This window comes from Microtus ochrogaster, chromosome 10 (genome assembly GCF_000317375.1).
Source record: "Microtus ochrogaster isolate Prairie Vole_2 chromosome 10, MicOch1.0, whole genome shotgun sequence".
Taxonomy (NCBI): Eukaryota; Metazoa; Chordata; class Mammalia; order Rodentia; family Cricetidae; genus Microtus; species Microtus ochrogaster.
The window spans coordinates 59373402-59394513 of NC_022016.1; positions in this window are offsets into that span (position 1 = coordinate 59373402).

Sequence of the window (21112 nt, forward strand, 5' to 3'; positions counted from 1 at the left end):
GCTCTGTTTGATGCTGATCAAACCATAACCAGAGATCAGGGCTTAGAAAAACAAACTAGGTAAATGCAGAGCCTGGTCTTAAGAATGGAGAATAAAAACCAGGCATGACAACACATGTCTGTTACCCCAGCACATGGGAGCCGATGCAGGAGGATGGCAATGTTGAGGTCCAGCTTGGACTACATGGTGAAGATCCTGACAAGAGAGAGAAGGGGTGGGGAGAGAAAAATGGGAGTGCAGGGAGGCTGGAGAGATGGCTCAGAAAGTAAAGGCGTGTGCTTATCCAGAGCCTCACAACCTGAGTTCCTCCCCAGGACCCACGAGGTAGAAGGAGAAAAGTGATTCCTTCAAGTTGTTCTCTGACCTCCATCTATATGCATGCCATGACATGTGTTTCTCTCTCTCTCTCTCTCTCTCTCTCTCTCTCTCTCTCTCTCACACACACACACACACACACACACACACACACACACACACACACGCTGAAGGGACAGTTCTTTGTTCTGTGGGACCCTGCTCTGGACGAATCTCAAAGGACCTGGAAGCAGATCCCCTGAGACACAGGAACAAAGCCCAGAGGCAAACCAGGACAGAGATCCCTTGGGGCCATCTGTACTCACTCTGGGGCCCCGCTCCCTGGGGCCTCGGGGAACCAGCAGCTACAGAAGAGGTCCTGCAGTAGGATCACCTGCTCCCAGTCTCCCTGGGGAAACCAGGTTGAGTCCCCCTTTCCTTATGCAGCCACCTTCCTAGTTCTTCCCTGGGGGCCTTGCTGGGGTAGACACAGGGCCACCTTCGGGCATCACCGATACCAACACTGACTGGCACCAGAATACATAGGAGAGTCTCCCTATGCCACCACAACCCTCTCCTTTCTAGGTCGCCAAGTCACCTCCCTCCTGCCACTGTGCCCCCACCAATGCCCGCTAAAATCAGATTCAGCCACCCTGCACCTGCCAATCTCCCAGGAACAGATCCTGTGGGTCTCTGCTACCTTCCTTCCTGGTCACAGGGCAGGTGGAATGTATCCCACCTCTCAGGCCCTCGTGGAAGGAAATAGTCTTCAGATTCTCTGCTGAGACTGTCAGCTTTACCCCCAAGACTCAAAAGCTAATAGAATTGCTAAGCATGGGAGCATGGGTCTGATGACCCACAAAGATAACTGGGCTGCAGCTCGTAGGAAAGCACACGGTTAACATCTGAAGTACCTATGCAACAAATATAGACCAGCAAGTCTGCGTGGAGCCAGGTCTTGTACAACCCAGCTCCTTGGTTCCATTTCTACCCATCAGGATCCTCTGCTTTCAAACAGTGGCCAGCTCAAAGCCAGGAACTGGAAGACTATGTTCACCAGCCTCATGAACTCTGCCAGACAATGAAGCAAGCATCCATGTCTAAGCTGAGCATCCTGTGGAGACAGAGGGCCAAAGCCACTGGCAGAATCATCAGAGAAGCCCCCACAGTCTCCTCTGATCTGGGTCTTTCAGGGACCAGGACAGAGGTTGCAGAATACAAACAGGTAAGAGAATAGTCGTCACCCAGCCCGCCTTCCACATCTACCCTGGAAGCCACTGCACCTTTGCCGATGGGGGAGCTCATGTAGCCATTTCTGCAAACAACCCTGTCTGTTCAGCCTGAGGCAGATTCTGTCCCTTCTGGATCCCAGGTTTCCAGCCCCTTAGCATCCGTCCTTCTGTGTGCCTGTGCCCTTAACAGAGAGAAAAACACCGAAGAAGCCAAACCATCTTTCTTCCGAAAAACTGCATTTTACAAAATCCTTCCCTGGGATGCCAAGCCCAGAGGACTGACTGACAGCAACAGGGCACAGCCTGTGCCAGTGGGAGAGGGAGCGGCAGGAGCTAGCCAACACTCCCTCTCCCCGGGTCTTTACCTAAGGCCGAGCTGAGCCGGAGAGGAGAGCTACCCCAGGGACGCGTGCTAAAATTAAATCACCGTGAGAGCAGGACAATGAAAATGCCCGATCCCCCCCCCCCCGATTAATTTAGGGCATGCTACACTGGCTGCCTCAGCTCAGAAATCAGGGGAAACCCTTAGGGAGTGAAGTAGCAGGTTGTACAATCACACACTTGAGATCCTCAGCCCACCTTGAGCCTAGAGCCAAGTTCCAGTCATTGTCAACGCTCGCTGGTTACAGTCTGAACTTGAGCAGGTCCAGCAGGGTTGAGGACAGGATGGTGTGAGCTGTCCCCAGTCCCCATCAATGCATCCATTTACGCCACAGTGGGCCCAGGAAGGGAAGGGGCACAGCCAACACAGCCTAGAGGAGAAAGCCAGAGTCATTTAGAACAACTCGTTGATGGGGTCAAGGAGAGGAGGCCTGGCCTCTGAAGGGCGTGCATGTCTGGCCACCCTGCTGGCAGCCGACTCAGCGCTCAGCCTAAGTCACACAGATTTATTTATATTTTACATGAGAGAGGGAAACGACTTAGCCGTAGGGATCAATTCTTCAATCCAATGTTTCCAACATGGTCATAAATCTATTTCTCGGTCTCCCTTTTTTCTTTTTCTTCCTCTTAAGTTAAAGAAATCTGTTACCTCTAAGGAGGTAAGTCTTGGAGAGGACATTCCCAGGAAGCTGGGACCCCGTCTTGTGGGACAAGCCCTGGGGTTGCCACCAGGACACCTGGGGTCCAGACCAGAGCTCCATCCGTGTTCCATAGCACAATTCGAGGCTAATTTCCTAATTGCTGGAAGAGGTGGTTGTTACCGTTCCCCCGCACTGGTAGGGGAGCGAAACCCAGTGCACTCAGGCTCCAGGTCAGCCCAGCCCACTGAAGGAACACTTCAATACATTTCTCAGGGTGGCCCAGGCCTCTTTCCTAAGTTGCCTTGACTGTGATACACACAGATGTCGTGGTGAGCAGACCCTAGGCCAGGTAGACCCAAGTCCTCTGTCTCTCTCCATGGCCAGCACCTAGAACATTAGAGACGGTTGTAGACTAAAGTGACCCCTGCCCAGAGCTCTAGCAGTGGGACAAGTGTGCCAACCATGCCCTCCATAGGAGACAGGCTGGGCTGGTGTGTGACATGGGAAACTCCCGGTGCTGGGGGAGAAAGACTAGGGTGGTGATGAACCCCAGAGGGAAACCGTGTTGTGGGTAAGAAGGCCAGGAAAGGACCTTCTTCTTGGGAAGCACTTGAAGAAGGAAGGGGTGAAGATAGTCTAGTTAGAGAGGACCGCTCAAGGTTAGCCATCTTGGGGTGCTGGGGACACAAGAGGAAAGACTGTCCTTTGAGACCAAGACCAATGTCTCCTCTTTTAGGAAGATCTTTTCTGACCTATGGCTGTGACCTGCACCTGGTCATACTTCTATAAGGTCCTTTGATGGTAGCACTGATGACCCTCCAAGTCAGCTCTAGACTGCCTTCATCTTGCTAGGCTGTCATTCCATAAACCTATTCCCTTGCCTGTCCCTGCACCGCAGATTTTTGCTCTGGGTCTATCATCACCTGGGATGCTGCCCTGTCCCCTTCTCCATTGAACTCCAGCCTGTTCTATCCAACCCCCGTGTTCCGTTTCCCAGGACACGATCCTAGACCATCTGTCAGCTTTTTAAATTCTGGTCATCTTTCTGGTTTGTCCTTGTAGGGCATAGGGGTAAACGTATCTTCATGTCCCTTACCACATTACACTAATACGTGAACACAAGCACACAGGGTCTCCACGTGCAGCACAGTGCCACTCACAAAGGAAACGGAACAGGGGGAGGCGGATGAGGAAATGGCTTCGTCCATAATGGGCTTGCCATGCAAACACAGGGACCTGAGCCTGGGTCCTCAGCAGCCACTCAAAAGCCAGGCCCTGTAGTAAGTCTGTAAACCTAGCACCGGGAAGGCAGTAGAGCCAAGCAGATGGATCCCCATTGCTTATGGCCAGCCAACCCAGCCTGGCCTAAGCAGGGAGAGACCCTACCTCAAAAGCTAAGATATGTGACATTAACCTCTGACCTCCACACTCATGTGGGCACACATGCACACAAAGGCAAAACGCCATGCCATGCAGACAGGACTCAAAGGCACTCCGTGGATTGAAAAGAACCCTAAGAGGAACATGTACACTGTCTCAGTTCCTTCATGTGGAGCTCAAGGAAGGCAAAGTGGGCCTGTGGGAACAGGAGTCAGAACATGGCTGAGTCTCGGTACATGGGGTTTGGCTGCACAGGGGCCAGCAGAAGGCACTTTCTGAACCTGATGGTGAGGGTCCTCTGCTGTGTTCTACAATAGAGCGTCTAACCACATGTGGCTATTCATCTATGGCTGGCTTAAGTCAAAAAGTGGCTTTAAGTATAAACTACAAGTCAGTTTGCAGAGACTCTTGATGACTAAAAGAATGTAAATGATCTCATCCACCAATTTTATATTGGTTACACATTTAAGCAATAATATTTTGGATGTATGAGGTTAAGCAAATATATTACTGCAAACCGTGGACGTGGCTCAGGAGAAATCCCGAGGCCCTAAGTCTAAACCCCAGTCCCACATTGGCCAGGCACAGTGGTGCACATCTTAATCCCAGCACTTGAGAGGCAGAGGTGGGAAGATCAGAAGCTCAACATCATCCTTGGCCACACAGCAAGTTCAAGGTCAGCCTATGCTACATTAGGTCTTGTCTCAACACACACACAGAGGCAGCACTGTAGTGGATATTGATTAAAGTGTTGGTTACATGGAGCACCTGTGTTAAAACTCATCCGAGCCTGCGATGCAATTAGACCTCAGGGCGAAACAGTGTGCTCTTTCCACACACCGCCAGAGTCTACAGACAGATCAAGGCACATGGTGGGCGACAGAGCCTACAGTCAACCCTGTCAGAGAAGCTGACTTGGACCCACTAATTGCTCTGAACGTGATTTTACCACGCCATCCTTCTCTAGACTGTTAAGTAGCTGCCCCTCAACAGACAAGGGGATGAAGACAGTGTGGTAGATGCTCCAGATGGAGTTTTATTCAGCCATCACTGAAGAACCAAAGTTCCTCCATTTTGTCCTCCGCCTCCATCTTGTGTCTTCTGTAAGCTATTTCCCATAAAACATTCCAGTCCTCAGAAATGGTTAGGGCCAAAAGTAACAGGGTAGCCATGTGGAAAGTACAGATGACCGTAGAATCAGTACCATAGATAACCATAGAATCTCCTTATCTGTAGGTCAGCCAATAAGAAAACTTGACAAGCAACAGGCAAGGTACGAAAATAAAATTTGTGAAAAGTCCCTAGACATGAGCCAATCAGGATTGGACCCATCGCCCCGCACCCTAATTAACTTCCCTAGTTTTTGCCTTTAAATGGTGCCCTCTAGAAGGGCGGGGTACCTCCTCTTGTGGCTGCGCTGCCAAGGTCCCTTGCAATTACGTACATAATAATAAACCTTACTTTTGTATTTCCGTGAGTCAGTCTCCCTGGTGGTCTTTGGGGTCCCCACAGACTGGGCATAACTACCAAAGAACAAAATTGTATCATTTGTAGAAAAAAGTGGAACCAGAGATCATCATGATATTGAAATAAGCCAAACTCAGAACTACAAATATTGGCTTCTTGAGTAAAGATTTTTTTTTTTTAGAAGACATGAAAATAGAAAGGAAGGCTATTGGGGTGACTAGAAGGGGATCAGCAGTAGCAGAGAAGGGAGATAAGAGAGATTAATGGAGAAGGTAATCAAAGTACATTACACATATATATGAAAACATAACAAGGCCCATTATTTTGTATAAGTCATATAAATTAGAACAAAATGAAGCTGGGTGTGGTGGTATATGCTATAATCCAAGGACTTAGGAAGTGAAGGTAGAAGCATCAGGAGTTCAAAGCCATCCTGGGATATATGAGACTCTATCAATCACCCCCAAGAAATACATACGTTAATAAGAGTGGATTGAGAAGGACGATAAGATGGTTGACCTGGTAACCTGACTTCAATCCCTGGGACCCACACGATGGACAAGAATGGGCCCCTAAGACTTGCCCTCTGGCTGCCACACACACATCATGGCACGCTAGCCCCCACTCTAGCACAATGTAACTTTTTTTAATGAACAAGAAGAAAACGCTATGTGTTCTTTGCCACCTAGCACCCCCTAACCCTTGCAGAGTTGGTGTCCAAACAATTCCGCTCTGCCAGCCTGCACTATTGAATTGTTGGTTGGTTTCTGAAACAGGCTACTATCTGGAGGCTAGCTAGGGACTGCTGCCCATCGGCCCTTTCGTCTTTCTGTGACATCTCCAGAGACTGAAGAAACCAGAGTCTAGTCCTGTTTGGGGTCTGCTCCTCTGAAACAGAATCCTAGTATTCCTCATAAAATGTTTTGGTTAGATATCCTGAGTCTCTCGTGTAAATACCATGAGCATCAGAGTGGACAAAATTAACCCAACCATACCAGTTTCCTGATTTACCTTGGACTGTGTACATAAAGACAGATTTTCTTCTCCCAGGAAATACTGAAGGTAAATGTGTTAGGAGTCATTTACACAGATCGGTGTCACCTGCTGGGAGCGATGGGTCACATCACTCATTTCTGGGGAAGGTTTGTGAGCAAGTCTGGCTCCAGTCCTTGCCCAGCTCCTCAGGCCACTGTGCTAGACTGACTCCACACAGGATACAGAGACCCAGGGACACAGAGAAGAGTCAGGGCAAGTCCCTGGCCTTGGAAATCCTGTAATCTGGGAGATAAAGGGATAAGGATTACTAACGCGGCCATGTCAAGGTCAGGAGGCGGCAAAGAGGATGCTGGGAGCATGGGGAAGGGCAAGTCCATTCCACTTGTGACAAGTGGCGCCATCACCATTGGTGCACACAGCCCAGAAGGGCCTTCAACTTTCTCCTCACGGCAGCCAGGGAGATCATTAACAACCACTACATCTTCTAGGTGAACCCTTTTCATGGCATCCAATCATACTTAAAATGGAATTCAGAGTTCTTAACACAGTTGTCTGAGTCTGCTACTGCTGTGTAACAAACTTCCCGCAAACTCAGTGGGCCAATAGCAATAAGAATGCTTAGCCATGTGCTCTCAAAAGAGCCTGGTCAGATGATGAAGGCTGATGTGGCCTCAGTGACTGTCCCTCATGACTTAGAGCTAGCAGGTCAGTCTCAATGTGTTTTTCTTGCATGACTCAAAGGAGCAAGCAGGGATATAAGGACACTCCAAAGGCCTAGGCTTGAAACTATAATCACTGATGTGATGGCTATTAGGGCACCTGGCTAAGGCCAAACACAAGAGGTGGGAAGGTCACTCAGCTCACAATGGCACGAAGACAAAGGCAGCTGAAGCTAAAGAACACCGTCTCCCCTCATCCCTCCCTCGTCACTCCAGACTCCCCTTGACTCCTGAATTCCCTTTCTTTGCTCCAGTCGCAATGATGTCCCCCTCCTGATCAATGCAGCAAGCAACTCTCCAGGGCGCCCACCGCGAAGAATCTCCTGTGTTCTCTTCAGGGTGACCTCCTCTCCCCCTCTGATTTCAACTTAAATGCCACTTCTTTGGAGAGGCATTTCAGAACCTCCAGCTGAGTCCACTGCCACCTTCCCACCAAGACGGAAACGCATGGTATTTACATCTGCATGTGTGCACTGTTCACTATGTTTGCTCTGCAGCCCTGCAGCCCATACCCCAGCCAGGCAGTGGGTCACACCAGGGCAGTGTACCCATTTTGTTTACCAGGTTGAATCCCAGTATGTTCCATAGTCTGGCTCATAAGCACCCAGGTTTTATTATTTATTTATTTATTTATTTATTTAATTTATTTATTTATTTATTATGTATACAATATTCTGTCTGTGTGTATGTCTGCAAGCCAGAAGAGGGCACCAGACCTCATTACAGATGGTTGTGAGCCACCATGTGGTTGCCGGAAATTGAACTCAGGACCTTTGGAAGAGCAGGCAATGCTCTAGCCACTGAGCCATCTCTCCAGCCCCAAACACCCAGTTCTTATAAGTGTCTTGAAGACTGCCTTTGCCCTAGTCTTTTAAGAAGGGTGGAATTCGCCCTTAAACCAGAGCAGGTAAGAAGAGAACACTGTGGACGTAAGAAATGGCACAAACCAGTGAATCTCAAAGTGGGGTCCACAGAACCACAACTCTCAGCTGGCTGTGGTGGCACAAAACCAACAATCCCAGCACTGGAGGAAGAAATGAAGATAGGACCAGGAGTTCAAGGTTAGCCTCATTTATATGAGATCCTGCCCAAAAAAGCAAAGCAAAACAAAACAACAGCAGCATCCTTGTCACCCAGAATTTGCTAGAAATACCCAGTCCTAGGTCCAGGCACAGCCTGGGTTCAATGAGGCTTTCCCAAGATGGGGCTCAGCAACCTGCATTTAACATGCTTTAGATAACTCTCGTTCCGGCAAAAGTCTAAACACCATTGACCTAAGCCAGAAGTCAGCCATCATTTTTTACTAAAGATGTATTACCATTATTATTTTTTAAAGAATATGTATGCATGTCTGTATATGGGAGTGCAAGTGCCTGCAGAGTCCAGAAGAGGGCGTAAGATTCCCGGGAGCTGGAATGCAGGTCTTAGTTGCTCAATGTGGGCATTACAAACCAAACTCAGGTACCCTGCAAGGGTAGAGAGTGTTCTTCACCACTGAGCCATCTTGCCAGCCCCTGTCTTTTTTTCTACAAAAGATACGGTAGTAAATAAGTTATGATTTGCAGGTTTGTCCTGTTGCAGTCTCTCAGCACTGCTCCAGACATAGGGAGGGGGTGGAACAGCTACAGACAATATATGCACATGCAAATGTTGGGAGTGGCCATGCTCCAACACAAACATTACTAATCAAAGCAGACAGGCGAGGCTTGCGGGCTGTTCTTTACTGGCCCTGGCCCTGGCCCAGGCATAAGGGTCCCACGTCACAATGTGTGGTTTTTCAAGATCACAAGTCCCAGGTAGAGCTAAAGAAAGCAAAATTTCAAGGCTATATATAAATTTCATTTTCATAAAAATTTCATGTATTCAAATGAGTAAATACCTTATCTGCACCAGACACTCAATACTCAGAAATGATAATGTACGCACAACCTTCCACAAGTGAAAGCCAGTCAGCCGAGCCTGTCAGGGGCTGGCGACTGTACATGTGGCTTCGCTCTTGTTCTCCCAGCAATCTGATGTCACAGATAGCGAGGTTCAGTGGACACCTCCAGAGGGCGGCTGGGTTCTTTGGTCCCAACACAGGGAACTGCACAGAGAAACATGGATAGGTGCAAGCAAGTGAAGAAATCTATTAAGAAAGACTCTCTCCAAGGGAGGAAGTGAGCTGCAGCAGAGGGAGAACTTGGCTGGAATGGCCACATAGCACAAAAGATCAGGGCTTCCATGTTACAATGCATAGGTTTGTTTGGTTGTTTGGTTGTTATTGTTGTTGTTGAAAACAACAGTATTAGCACATGACACCCCAAGGCCAAGTTCTCAGCACAGGGGAGTGTTTGCCCCAGAGGGACAAAGGGCAGGGAATAAGACAAAGGCAGGAGACAGAGGATGAAGGAGAAGGGGAAGGGAACAAGGGAGAGGGAGAAGAGATATTTGTCTGAGAGAGACAAAGGACTGCCTGTGGATAGAGAAGAGACAGGTGTGGCCCATAGGCAAATGCAGTTTATAGAGGTAAAAAGGGAGAAACCCTGTGTTAGCAGAAGGTGTTTAATTTTGATTGGACAGGTTAATTAGGACAGCCAAAAGGGGGCTTTTGATTGCTGGACTTCAATACTTTGATAGCTGGACCTTGGTAGTCGGCCTCAGTGGGGAGGAAGTGGTCAAATAAGAGAACAGAGCTGGGTGGCCAGCTTTAGGAATGCTAGCATAGCAAGAAAGAGGGAAGAGGGGAAGGACAAGCCTGCCAGAGTCCTGTTTGCTGTGCTCGGGCCTGTTGTTTTTACGGATAAAGAAAGTCTATTTTGTAGATAAGAAAAATAAGGCTCCGAGAAGAATGCAAATCCATAGAAAAAGGCTATAGCTTGTTCATCATATGGCCTGGGGTGGGGGAGCAGTGAAGGGTGTGCAGCAGCTGCAGATCCGATGGTGTGTTCCATTTCACCACTTCTATCGCAGAGACCCTCAAAGCAGTAAGCAGATGTTGGTCATGTTCCAGCCACCTCCCATGTCCTCACTTGGGTGTTGTGTCAGTGAACTGGGTATATGAAGACACAGAAACCAGCCTCCAACTCCATGTCAAGTCTGTGGATGGGATCCTGTCAGCCATGGAGTCAGCAATGGGGTGCAGAATGGGTCTGAGGAGATGCAGCCCATCCTGCAGAGAGGCATGGTGGCAGCCTGGTGCTTGCAGCAGCAGCTCGCTCACATCTCTGTGGATCAGGAGGAGGAGGGAGTTTCTTGGTCCTGCTAGGGTTTGGAGGCTTGCCATGGGACAATGGTCTTGTACCTTGTAAAGATTTGTCATTTGCATTACTTTAATACAATGCTGATTGGCCAGTGGCCAGGCTGGAAGTATAGGTGGAGCAACCAGAACAGGAGAATTCTGGGAAGAGGAAAGGGTCAGTCTGCAGTCGTCACCCAGACACAGAAGAGGCAAGATGAGAATGCCATTCTGATAAAAGGTACCAAGGCATATGGGTTAATTATGAATTATGGGTTAATGCAGGGTGTAAGAGTTAATAAGCCTGAGCTATTAGGTCAACCAGTTTATAATTAATGTAGACCTCTGTGTGTTTCTTTGGGTCTGACCTGCAGGAACAGAAACCTCTGTCAACAGGGGCTCATTTGCATAGTGTGGACTTTTTGTTGCATTTGCATAGTGCAGGCTTTCCTGCATGCTTTGCTCTGTGTAGCTCTACACATGGCTCTGCACATCACCTGCATGTCTCATTAGCATCTTAAGTCTCCCCTCCAGGGTATGTGCTTTTAGGATAATAGTGAGTCACAGGTCACCTATGACATTCCAGAGTGCCTCTGCATAAGGTGCTCTGTGACTGGCACTCCACACTGCTCTCTGCCCTGACCAATCCCACCAAGCTGCTGTTCTTCTCCCCACTGGACAATGCAGAAAACTGAGACTCAGTAGGTAATGTGATTTGGTGTAGGCCACCACACCCAGACCTCCGCAGTGCCAGCCTTCAGACCCGGCTCTGACAGATTCCAAGGCCAGAGCTGTGTCTCCCCTGAGGAAGATCCCACAGGCAGTCTAGAGCAACTGGACTTATCTCAGTAAAGTGTGTGTTTGGAAAGGACTGCATCTTCACACCATCAGATCTGACCATCGTGGCCCCCAGCTGCCTCCAGGACCTTCTCCTTCCGCCACCTGCAGAGTCAAGTGTCATTTGTCCTCCTGCTAACAGGGCTGCAAAGTGAATCTGAAAGAAACTGCCAAGCTAAGTCACAGCTCTGTGATGCACTGTAAGCCTCTTCTCAGAGAGCACCTCCAAGGCTCCCAGTGAGCTGGGGAGTGCTGCTATTCTTTAATAACATGAAGAGCTTTTGAGCAAGATGTCCCTCTCCCCGCTCCATGGGTTTTTTTTTCGGGGGGGGGGGGGAATGAACAGCGACTGAAGCCCATCCTTCTGACTGGAGAGTTAAATCAAGCAATCCTGACAGGTGATTGAAAGGCGGACATGAGCAGTTGATTTGATTTCACACAAACCCGAGCTGGTGAGAAGGGACTGAGGAGCTTCCCGCTATCTCAAGAAACATCAAATTAAGGAGCCGCTGGGCTTGACAGGGAGCGGAGAGGCTGTCTCAGCCAGGCCTCTTAGCGGCTGCTTCAGAAGAAACTGGTTCTCCTAGAACTTGGAACAGAGGCTCCCCCACTCCTGTCATGAACTTTGTCCTTGCTGCTAAAATGTCTTTTGCTGCAAGACAACGACCATGGCTTTGAGGACAATACAGAGGTCTGCATAGACAGGGAAGCCCAGAAAGGACTCAGGCTCAGGAGGGAAGTCAGGAGCCACAACAGTGTCCTTAGCTGACAGCTACTCTGACAAGTAGTAACTTGCTATGCACGGCCACCCTTGGGCACACTCTTAGCCCCTGGTCCTCTCTCGGACCCTCTGAGACTGAGTCTCTTGGGAAGGTTCTGGTGTCCCCAAAAATCTAAAGACTTTGCAGGATGCTGGGGACATTCCAAATTATCCTTCAGTAGCGGTGTATTCCTGGGGACAGACAGCAGCACGCTTCCATCTGCCACTTCTCAGGAGCTATCATCTGCTCTATGCCTGCTAGTCTCTGCCTACACACACCAGTTGCCTGTCCCCCTCCCCAGGGCCACTGCTTTCTCTTCCCGAGGACAAAGTCAAAACGCTTTAGAGATGAGATGGAGATGGTTTTGTAGAGCGTGATCGGTTCAGCCCAGCCGGAAGCCGGAAGCCTCCCACCCATCTTCCTGCTGTCACAGCCCCCACACCAAAGGCACAGCCACAGCCAGTGACGGCAACACAGCAAAGCTCCTGCAGGTGCGGGGCGGGGGTCCTTCTGGGACAGCCAGTGTGTGCACACTTAGGCGGCCACCTGCCTGGTGGAGGATGACTTCCTAGTGACTAGCCTCCCAGGTTGCATGCTTAGCCTTGGCTGAGATATGGCCTGTGGCCACAAACCTGAGCAGCCCACCTCGGTCCTCCTCAAAACTGGCTAAGCCAGACGATCTAGTGATGGAGAGAAAGGAGACAACAAGGTTGAACACATCTGCCCAGAGTAGAAGTGAACCTTCTTGGTCCTTTAGATTCAGTGACTCCCTCGGTGCCTAGCTCAACACAGAAGAAAGAAGCTGGGGGTGGGAGCAAAGAGGATGAACTTCCTGGGAAACACCTCAAGACAAATTAGAAACTGAATTAGAAACCCAAGATTCTTGTTTGATTCCCAGCACTACCACCCCTCAAAATCAGGCAAAAAAAAAATGGACACAAGGAATACAGATTCCTCAGCTTATGACAAAGAATCACTCCAGCTGCCCAGGGCTCAGGGAAAGAGCTGACAGCCCAGCAGACTGGGAGAAGCAAGATACTGACCAGCCAGGGAGAGCAAGAACTGAAGCTAGACCCAGAAACCCAGGCTTCCCTCCCATCAGGCAGCTGCCATACAGACTTCTGGACCTCAGGTTGGGTAGAATCATCTCCAGGTCACCTGGCCATGGATCTGAAATGTCCCCCCACATATTAAAGAGTTGCATTCTAAAAGTGTAATCGCCCAGTCCAGCAGTGTTCAGGAGCAAGGCTGTGGGGTGGCGGCAGGATCCTGAGGACTCCAACATCAGCATTAGATGATGGGTTCATAATTGGATGATCTGCAGGGGCGGGGGTATGTGTGATAGGAATGTAGGAGGTAAAATCTACTTAAAAGGAGTATGTCCTTGAGGGGAGGTGGCCTTGAGGACATAATTTGTCCTCAGATTCTGTATGTGTGTGTCTCCCTCTATTTACTTACCCACCTTACTTGGCCACCATCGAGCAAGCACCTTTCTCATCCACACCAGAGTAGTAAGATTTCTTGTCAGGCATTTTTTGAGACGGCCAGCTCCTCAATAATGACATGGAGACTTATTATGGAAGCTTGGCTTTTAGCTTAGGCTTGTTCCTAACTAGCTCTTATAACTTAAATTAACCCATTTTTTTTATTAATCTACATTCTATCATGTGGCTTTTATGTAACTCCCTTCCATTCTGTGTGTTTGACTTGCTGTGTCTCACCGGCATCTCTCAAGATTTATCTCGAGTTCCTCTCTTTCCCTGGAAGTCCCGCCTATTCTCTCCTGCCTAGCTATTGGCCATTCATCTCTCTATTAAACCAATCACAATGACCCATCTTCTCACGGTGTAAAGGAGTATCCACAACACTTCAGCTGTCATGCTGTTCTGCCCCACCATAGGCCTAAGCAAAGAGGGCAGCCAGCCGGACCCTTTAAACCCATTAGCCCAAATAAACCCTCCCGCCCTGAAGCTGTGCCTCTCAGGTATTATGTCACAGCAATGGAAAGCTGATGAATGCAAGCCATGAGACAACTCTGCCCCAATCTCCCCTGTTGGCAGATTTTGCTTTAACCAAGTTGCCTGCCTGGGGTGAAATTTGGATCGACTGGGGAGCCATGATAAAAATGCAGAAGAATAAGCATTGTTGTGCTTGACTGTAAAATGACCACTCTGGGCTCATGCAGTTCAATACTTGGCCCCCAGCTGGTGGCACTGTTTGGAGAGGTTGGAGACCTTTAGGAAGGAGCTAATCACTGGGGCAGAACCTTGAGGGCTTCTATCCCTGTTCCAAGTGGTTATTCTGTCTTTGCTTTAGGACTTTGGATACAAGGTGACCAGACAAGCTGCAGCTCCAGCTGGGCCTTCCTTCCTTTCTTAAATCTGTTCTTTAAATCTCTTTATTACATTTTATTTAGTGTGGGGAGGATGGGTGAGGGTGTACGTATGTGGGGAAGGCATGGCTGTACTCATCACCAGTACCACCTTGCCACTGGACAACTTTCGAAAGTTAGTTCTCTCCTTCTGCGGCTTGGTTCCAGGGATGCAGAGTTAGCTCAGGGGTCCTTAAGCTGATTCTTGCTGGATACTTTGTCTCAACAGTGAAAAGCAACTACTGTTGCTTACTTACTGAGTGCTGACTTAGGAAGTCCAAGAAGGTCAAAAAGAAAGCAGAGCCAACAGCACTCAGAGTAGCAATGCTGGGGACATAGGGGCAGGGAGGAGGAGGAGGACACAGAAGCAGCCATGTCCCATCCACCCTCCACTTGGAACACTAAGTCTGAAACCAGCCCTCCTGAAGAATGCCCCCTCTTGCCTCCTATTGTCCACTGACGCCTTTGCCCTGGCTTGTCTTTATTTACATAGCAAATGCTTATTACCAACCCTTTATATATGCCTGGCACTGTCATAAGTGCCTTTTGAATATTCATTCATCCACGTGAACCTTCATACTAGTGACTAGGGCTCTTTGTTGGTCCCATTTTACAGATGAGAGAAGAGACAATCTATCACAGCTAGTGAGCTCAGAGTAAGGATTCAAACCTGCATGCTTCCTAAGGGAGGGACTTAAAACTTTTACCCCATCTAGAACAAGAGTACTCAATAAATTTGCTGAATCTACAAATGAATACAGAAGGCAGGGCTCGCTGACACATGCTTCAGCTGCCACCAAAGAGATCCCAGGCACCGTCCAGTGACTAGGAGCCGGCAAAGACAGTGCAATTGCTCTGAGCACAGCCATTCAGCACCAGGGAGGCCCCGACTTTCTGCTGAGACCTCAAGGACCCAGGCAGGCTTGAGCCTTCCTGAGGTCTACGGGAGCAGAAGACTGCTTTCTTGTGGCTTCCCCTGCCCTCCCCCGCCTCTGTGGTTGGAGACTCCAATTAATTATGCTGTGTAATTAGATAAAGAATATTCATTTTTCATTAATGACGTTAAACTCTGGCTCTGTGGCTGAGTTCCTTATGTTTTAATTAAGCGGGACTCCTGAAAGGCATGCGGCTGCTCCGCGAAGGCTCCTCTCACAGTGAACAGTCACTTGGAATTTTAAGAAGTGAAGGGTTCCTTCCCCAAGTTAATTACCTCAAAATTAGCTTAATCACAGCTCATTTAAACTTATCTAAACAACAGCACGATGAATTCCAGGAAGCCAAGCTTCTGACTCTGCCTGGTAAAGTTGAAGATTTATTTTTAAGTAATAATAACTTTTAAAGTCCACCCTGGTGGATAGTAGTGACCTGGTGGCCTACGGGCTAAAGCTTGCTTGGAGCTGGGATGTAGATGCGGAGGAAAGCGCTTGCTTGTTCTCGAACCAGTGACTTCAGGTCTTGGGTGCTAAAACCCTCCATATTCAGCTATTTCCAGAGCAAAGTTCCAGCCCTCAGGTCTTCACTACCCACAGATATCAGTTTATCAGTTCCCTGTTTGTTCTGAAGAATAGCTCATGCCTTGGGGGGTAGCCGGGTACCCCTCCTACTGGATACACTCAGAGCAGAACATCTAGACAGAGAGGGGAGCAAGGCTCTGGATGAGCCAAGCTCAAGGGACTAAGCCTTCATTCCCTCTATTCCGCAGGCATGGCTATGCCCATGTAACAACTGGCATGCCGTGGGCACTGGGTGCATGCACAACAAAAGCAGGAATTCATGAATGCTCAGGTAGGCAGCCCTGGGAGGCCAAGTTGGGATCCCTGGAGAAGCCATCTGATGCCAGCCTAATTCCCCATTCCTTATCGCTCCCTGCCATGAAGGACCATCTTCACAGAAGGTTCACAGGGACTGGTCTCAAGGAAAATCTACCTTTGAGGGTGTATAAGGGGCTCCAGCACCCCAAAAGGCGAGGCAGGCGGATCACCAGTCTGCATCCATCCCTGGCTACACAGTGAGAGGCAGCTTTGAAAGGAAAAGGAGAGGGCGTGTCCCTGTGGCCTCACTGTGAGTGCTAAATGAATCATCTGTGTACAGTGTCTGCCGTAATTCTCACAGGTAGCCCAGTGGCACAAGGACAATTAGGATCCTCGCATCCCAGGAGGGCAAACCAAACCGAGGCACAAGAGAGTCAACACCAAGCTCTAGCTGGCAGCTTGGGAGAGGGGTTGGGAGTGCAATGAGAGTCTGGGGATGGTCCGAGGAAGCCCTAAGTCAGAAGTGAAAGGGGGAAACTGAGTCATGAGTCACTCTGTTGTAGACTAGAAAGGGCTGGAGTAGCAGGTACTTCTGTCTGCCTGGCCAAGAGTGTGGCATGGACCAGGGAGGCAGAAGCCAGCTCTGTGCACCAGCACCAGCCTGGCCAGCTGGTGCAGGGACAGGGCAGACCAGCAGGAAGCCGAGGCTGCCCTCCTGTTGGCGAGTCGCTGGAGCTGGGAGGCTGGGAAATGATTTATCCGCCCTCCTCTTTCCACACAATTGGCTCTCCTTTGCCTACTCCCTGTTGGGGTGAGAATGCTGGAAAAGCCTGGATGGGGCGGAAAGCGCCACAAAAGACTTCCAAAAATCAGAGGCCGCCTCCCTGATCTAGAAATGAATAGCTGTGGTAGCCTAGCATTCCCCTGTCCTCTCTGCCCAATCCCAGGTCACCCTGGCTCACCAAGGGGCCTTGCATTCCTGGCAAGGGTCCAGAACTTCCCAACCATTACCTGTTCCTGCCTCATCTCCCCACCCACCCAAGAGAGGCGGCACCCTAGCAGAGACAACTGTGTAATTCTAGCTGTCACTGCCCTAATTACACCCCACCGTCCTCCCGCCAGCACTGTGCCCGTGCTGCCTGCATAATGGGCCTAAAAAAAAAAAGACACTCTCCTTTTCACAGCTGCCTTTTGAAGGGGAACAATCGCACACAATGTCGCTTAATGACAGCACTGCCTGGCTCTCCAGCAATTCCCAGCCCCCCCCCAGTCCTTCTCTCTCTCTCTCTCTCTCTCTCTCTCTCTCTCTCTCTCTCTCTCTCTCCTTGATAATCATCATAATTGTCATAATCACCCTGGAGTTAAGAGAGGTACCTGGGACATTTCCATCAATTATGAAGTGACCTAATGAAAGGTCAAGATGATCTGAGCGAGCGAGAGGCTGAGAGGAGGGTAGGAGGCAGACACACCACACATGAGCGAGCAGGGGAATGAGCATGTGCGCGCGCACACTCCCCACTAGGGTGCACACGTGTGTACACACCAGACTCTGAAGGCTGGCAAGTAGAGCGGCAGAGAGAGACAAAGGCACTTGCCTCCCAATGCCTCTGCACAAAGAGCCAGGTCGGGTCCATGAAGAGATTCCACTCACTCCAAGCCCTGTGATGGGTGGGACTGCACTTCCCGAATAAAGGCTACATAGTGAACCTCAGAGCAGGGGTCAAGGTTAGAGCTAAAAGAGGCCAGTCCCCGGTATCAGACTCCCTGTTTGACCTATCAAAGCCTCACAATATTCATCTGAAAAATGGGTTACCCCATAAGACCTGACTACTATAATCCTGCAGTCTAACAGGATTCTCTCTCCCAGTTACTCCCCACGCCCCAGAAGAGTCATGTGATATCAAGGCGACCCTTACAGCAAACTAAAATGTATATGTACATATGTGAATATATGCAGGGATGTATATAGTCACAGACGATCTGTGTATGTAACATAAATCAGATTGGCTTTGGTTTTTGAGACAAGGTCTCTATCCCAGGATGACCTTGAACTCCTGACCTAATTGTATCTACCTCCCAGGGTTGGGATTACATCCACACACTCACATCTGGTCTGTTCAGTGCTGTGAATGTAACCTAGGACACGCTAGGCAGTCACTCTGCAAACGGAGCTGCATCCCATGCCCTCTAGTTGATACACAGATTTAGTTCAGGTCCGGAAGCGTGTGTCCACCAACTGTGTGACCCTGTGCAAATTACTCAATTTCTTTGTGGCTCACTTTTTTGACACCTATAAAATAGGAAGTATAATAGTGCCTACCTTAAAGCTTGTGAGAATTAATTCTTCAGGGGCTGGAGAGATAGATGGCCCAGTGGTTAAGAGAACGTGCTGCTCCTCCAGAGGACCTGAGTTCAAATCCCAGTACCCACATCAGGTAGTTCACAGTCACCTGTAACTCCAGCTCAAGGAGGTCCACCGACTCCAGTCTCTACAGGTAGGACACACACTCAGACACAGACACAGACACACACACACACACACACACACACACACACATATGAACACACACTCTAAAAATTAATGAATCTTTAGATAAGCTCTTAGTTGTTGCTGCTGTGGGTTCTTGTTGTTGTTGGTTTGGTTTTTGTTTTTTAAGACAGGGTCTCATGGAGTCCTGGTTGGTCAAAGAGGCTGACCCTGCATTCCTAATCTTGTATCTTCACCTACACAGACTATATACATTAGTGACTGACTCTAAGTCAACAATAATTCATAGGTGTCCCATTACAGAAAGAAAGAGAAGCACTTCCCCTTAGAGTTGTTTAACCAAGAGCGAGTCCAGGTTTGAGTTCTCTATTTCATGTTCCTTGTGTCTTCGGTCCTCTGTCTGCTCCATGGGTCTGAATCCGTGCCTGCCTGAAGGTGGTTTTGTGACTCTCCTTGTCCCTTTGTCTCTGTGTGTCTGTCCATCTGCTGTATGAGCTGTGCCTGTCTGTAAGTGGTTCTTGTGTGTCTGTCTGTATGATTGTGTGATCGTGTGATTGTGTGTGATTGTGTATTTGTGACTATGATTGTGTGATTATGTGTGTGTGATTGTGTGATTATGATTATGTGTGTGAGCATTGTGTGATTATGTGTGTGATTGTGTGTGTGTGATTGTGTGAGTGTGTTCTGTCTGTGAGTGTGTGTCTGTCCCTACAAAGGGCTGTATTGTGGTATCTGTCTTTATTGAACAGCACAGAAAGCATCACATGGGGAAGAAATGGGATACCACATAGAAATCTTTAATAGTTTTACTTGGGATTAAGTCTCTGGCTCCCACTGATCCCAACTGACAGAGAAAACAAACATCATTGTTTACCAACCAATCTCCATAATGGATGCTTTCAACTTTCATGGTAGATTTTAGGTAGTTGCTTTCAACTTCTGTATTTGCTGCTTTCTGCACATGATACACATCCACTCCTCTAGGTCAGAGACATAGAAGAGTACATAACTTAAAATTGCAGCTATGCGTTAGCGTAGGTTGTAAAAGTTGATTGCATGAGAAATCCAAGCTAGTCCAGCAGAAGTTCCAGTCTCTTAGAATGTAAGGGATATTTTCAGAATATTGCATCGCCACCCTCCCCTCCTAAGTGCCGGAATTACAAGAATGTGCCACCACCCCAGACACCACATTGTAGGTGAAATGCAGAAAAGTCAAGCCATAAAAAAGGAGGATTGCTATATACAGGAAGGCTCATCAGAGTTATTTGACACTATGTAGCTTTGCTCAACCCTGCAGACAGCACTAAACCCTGTGCGGCACTAAACACGGATCCTTGTTGAGTGGATAACATGCCCGTAGCTCTGCCACTGCTCTAATGCTGGCAAGCATGAAGCAAGTTTTCACGCTTATGTAGGATGGTGCACGGCTCTCATTCTCCCTCTTCCTCAACGACTGCTGCCCCCATTGTTCACACAAAGTGTTGAGACCAGAGATGTCTTGCCTCAAAAGTCCCCTTGAATTGGGGCAGGCAACTTCCCCCACCCAGGCCCCTCCTGGGCAGCTAGTTCCAAGGTATTTAATCAACTCTAGCCCCTCCCGGAGACACCTGCCTCTCAGCCTCTAAAGCCCAAAGTCAAAACTGTTTTTGATGTAGCAGAGCCCTCTCTGCAGTAGAGAGGCTGAGCCATCTGCCGCCTGCCCGCGGCTGTCAGGAGGGAGCCCAAGCCAGGCGAGCAAGGCAAACGGTGTGAACTGGCTTTGTGATCCTTGTGCCAGGAGCTGCTGCCTCTCCTGGCATGCAGGGGGGAGGGGGGAGAATGGGCTGTGTCAGACCCCAGACACCCACAAGGGGGCCCAGAAGGTCCCAACACCACAGGATTGAAGCTTGAAGTGTCAGCACTAGGCTGGAACACACGCCGAAGCTAGAGGCTGGTGGCCAGGCCCAGGCAGAGCGGGGGTAAGGCCATGGCCAGGACACTGAATCAGATCAAGCAGGTTCTAAATGCAGCGAGAAGAACCTGAGGTAAAATCCTGAGATCCCTCTAACCGGCTGCAGAGATGGCTCAGCCATTAAGAGTACTTAATGGCTGCTTGCTACTCTTCCAGAGGACCTGAGTCCAGTTCCCAGCACCCACATGGCTGCTCACAACTGCCTGTAACTCCAGCCCCAGGGGATCGAACACCCTCTTCTGACCTCCAGATACCTGCATACATTTACTCAAAAGGCACACATATAGAAATAAAAATTTTTAAAAATGAATGAAGTCAGGGGGAGGGATCTGAACCTCTTAGTGCTAGCCTTTCTCCATTGTTAACATCAAAATAACATTTGAATTTTTTTTAATAACACAAACGTTTCAGGACTAAACCATGTACAGTGGTTCCAGAGCCAAACTTTCTGTATTTAAATCTGGCTTTGGGCACATCACCTATGTGCTGGGCCTCAGTTTCCTCCTTTTTGAAATGGGCATGAATGTGCCAGAGTGCTTCTTCCCACGGTGGCTAGAAATAGAGATAGTATAAGTCAAATACTTAGAATAAAGCCTGATGCAGAACAAAAACCCATTAAATGTCAA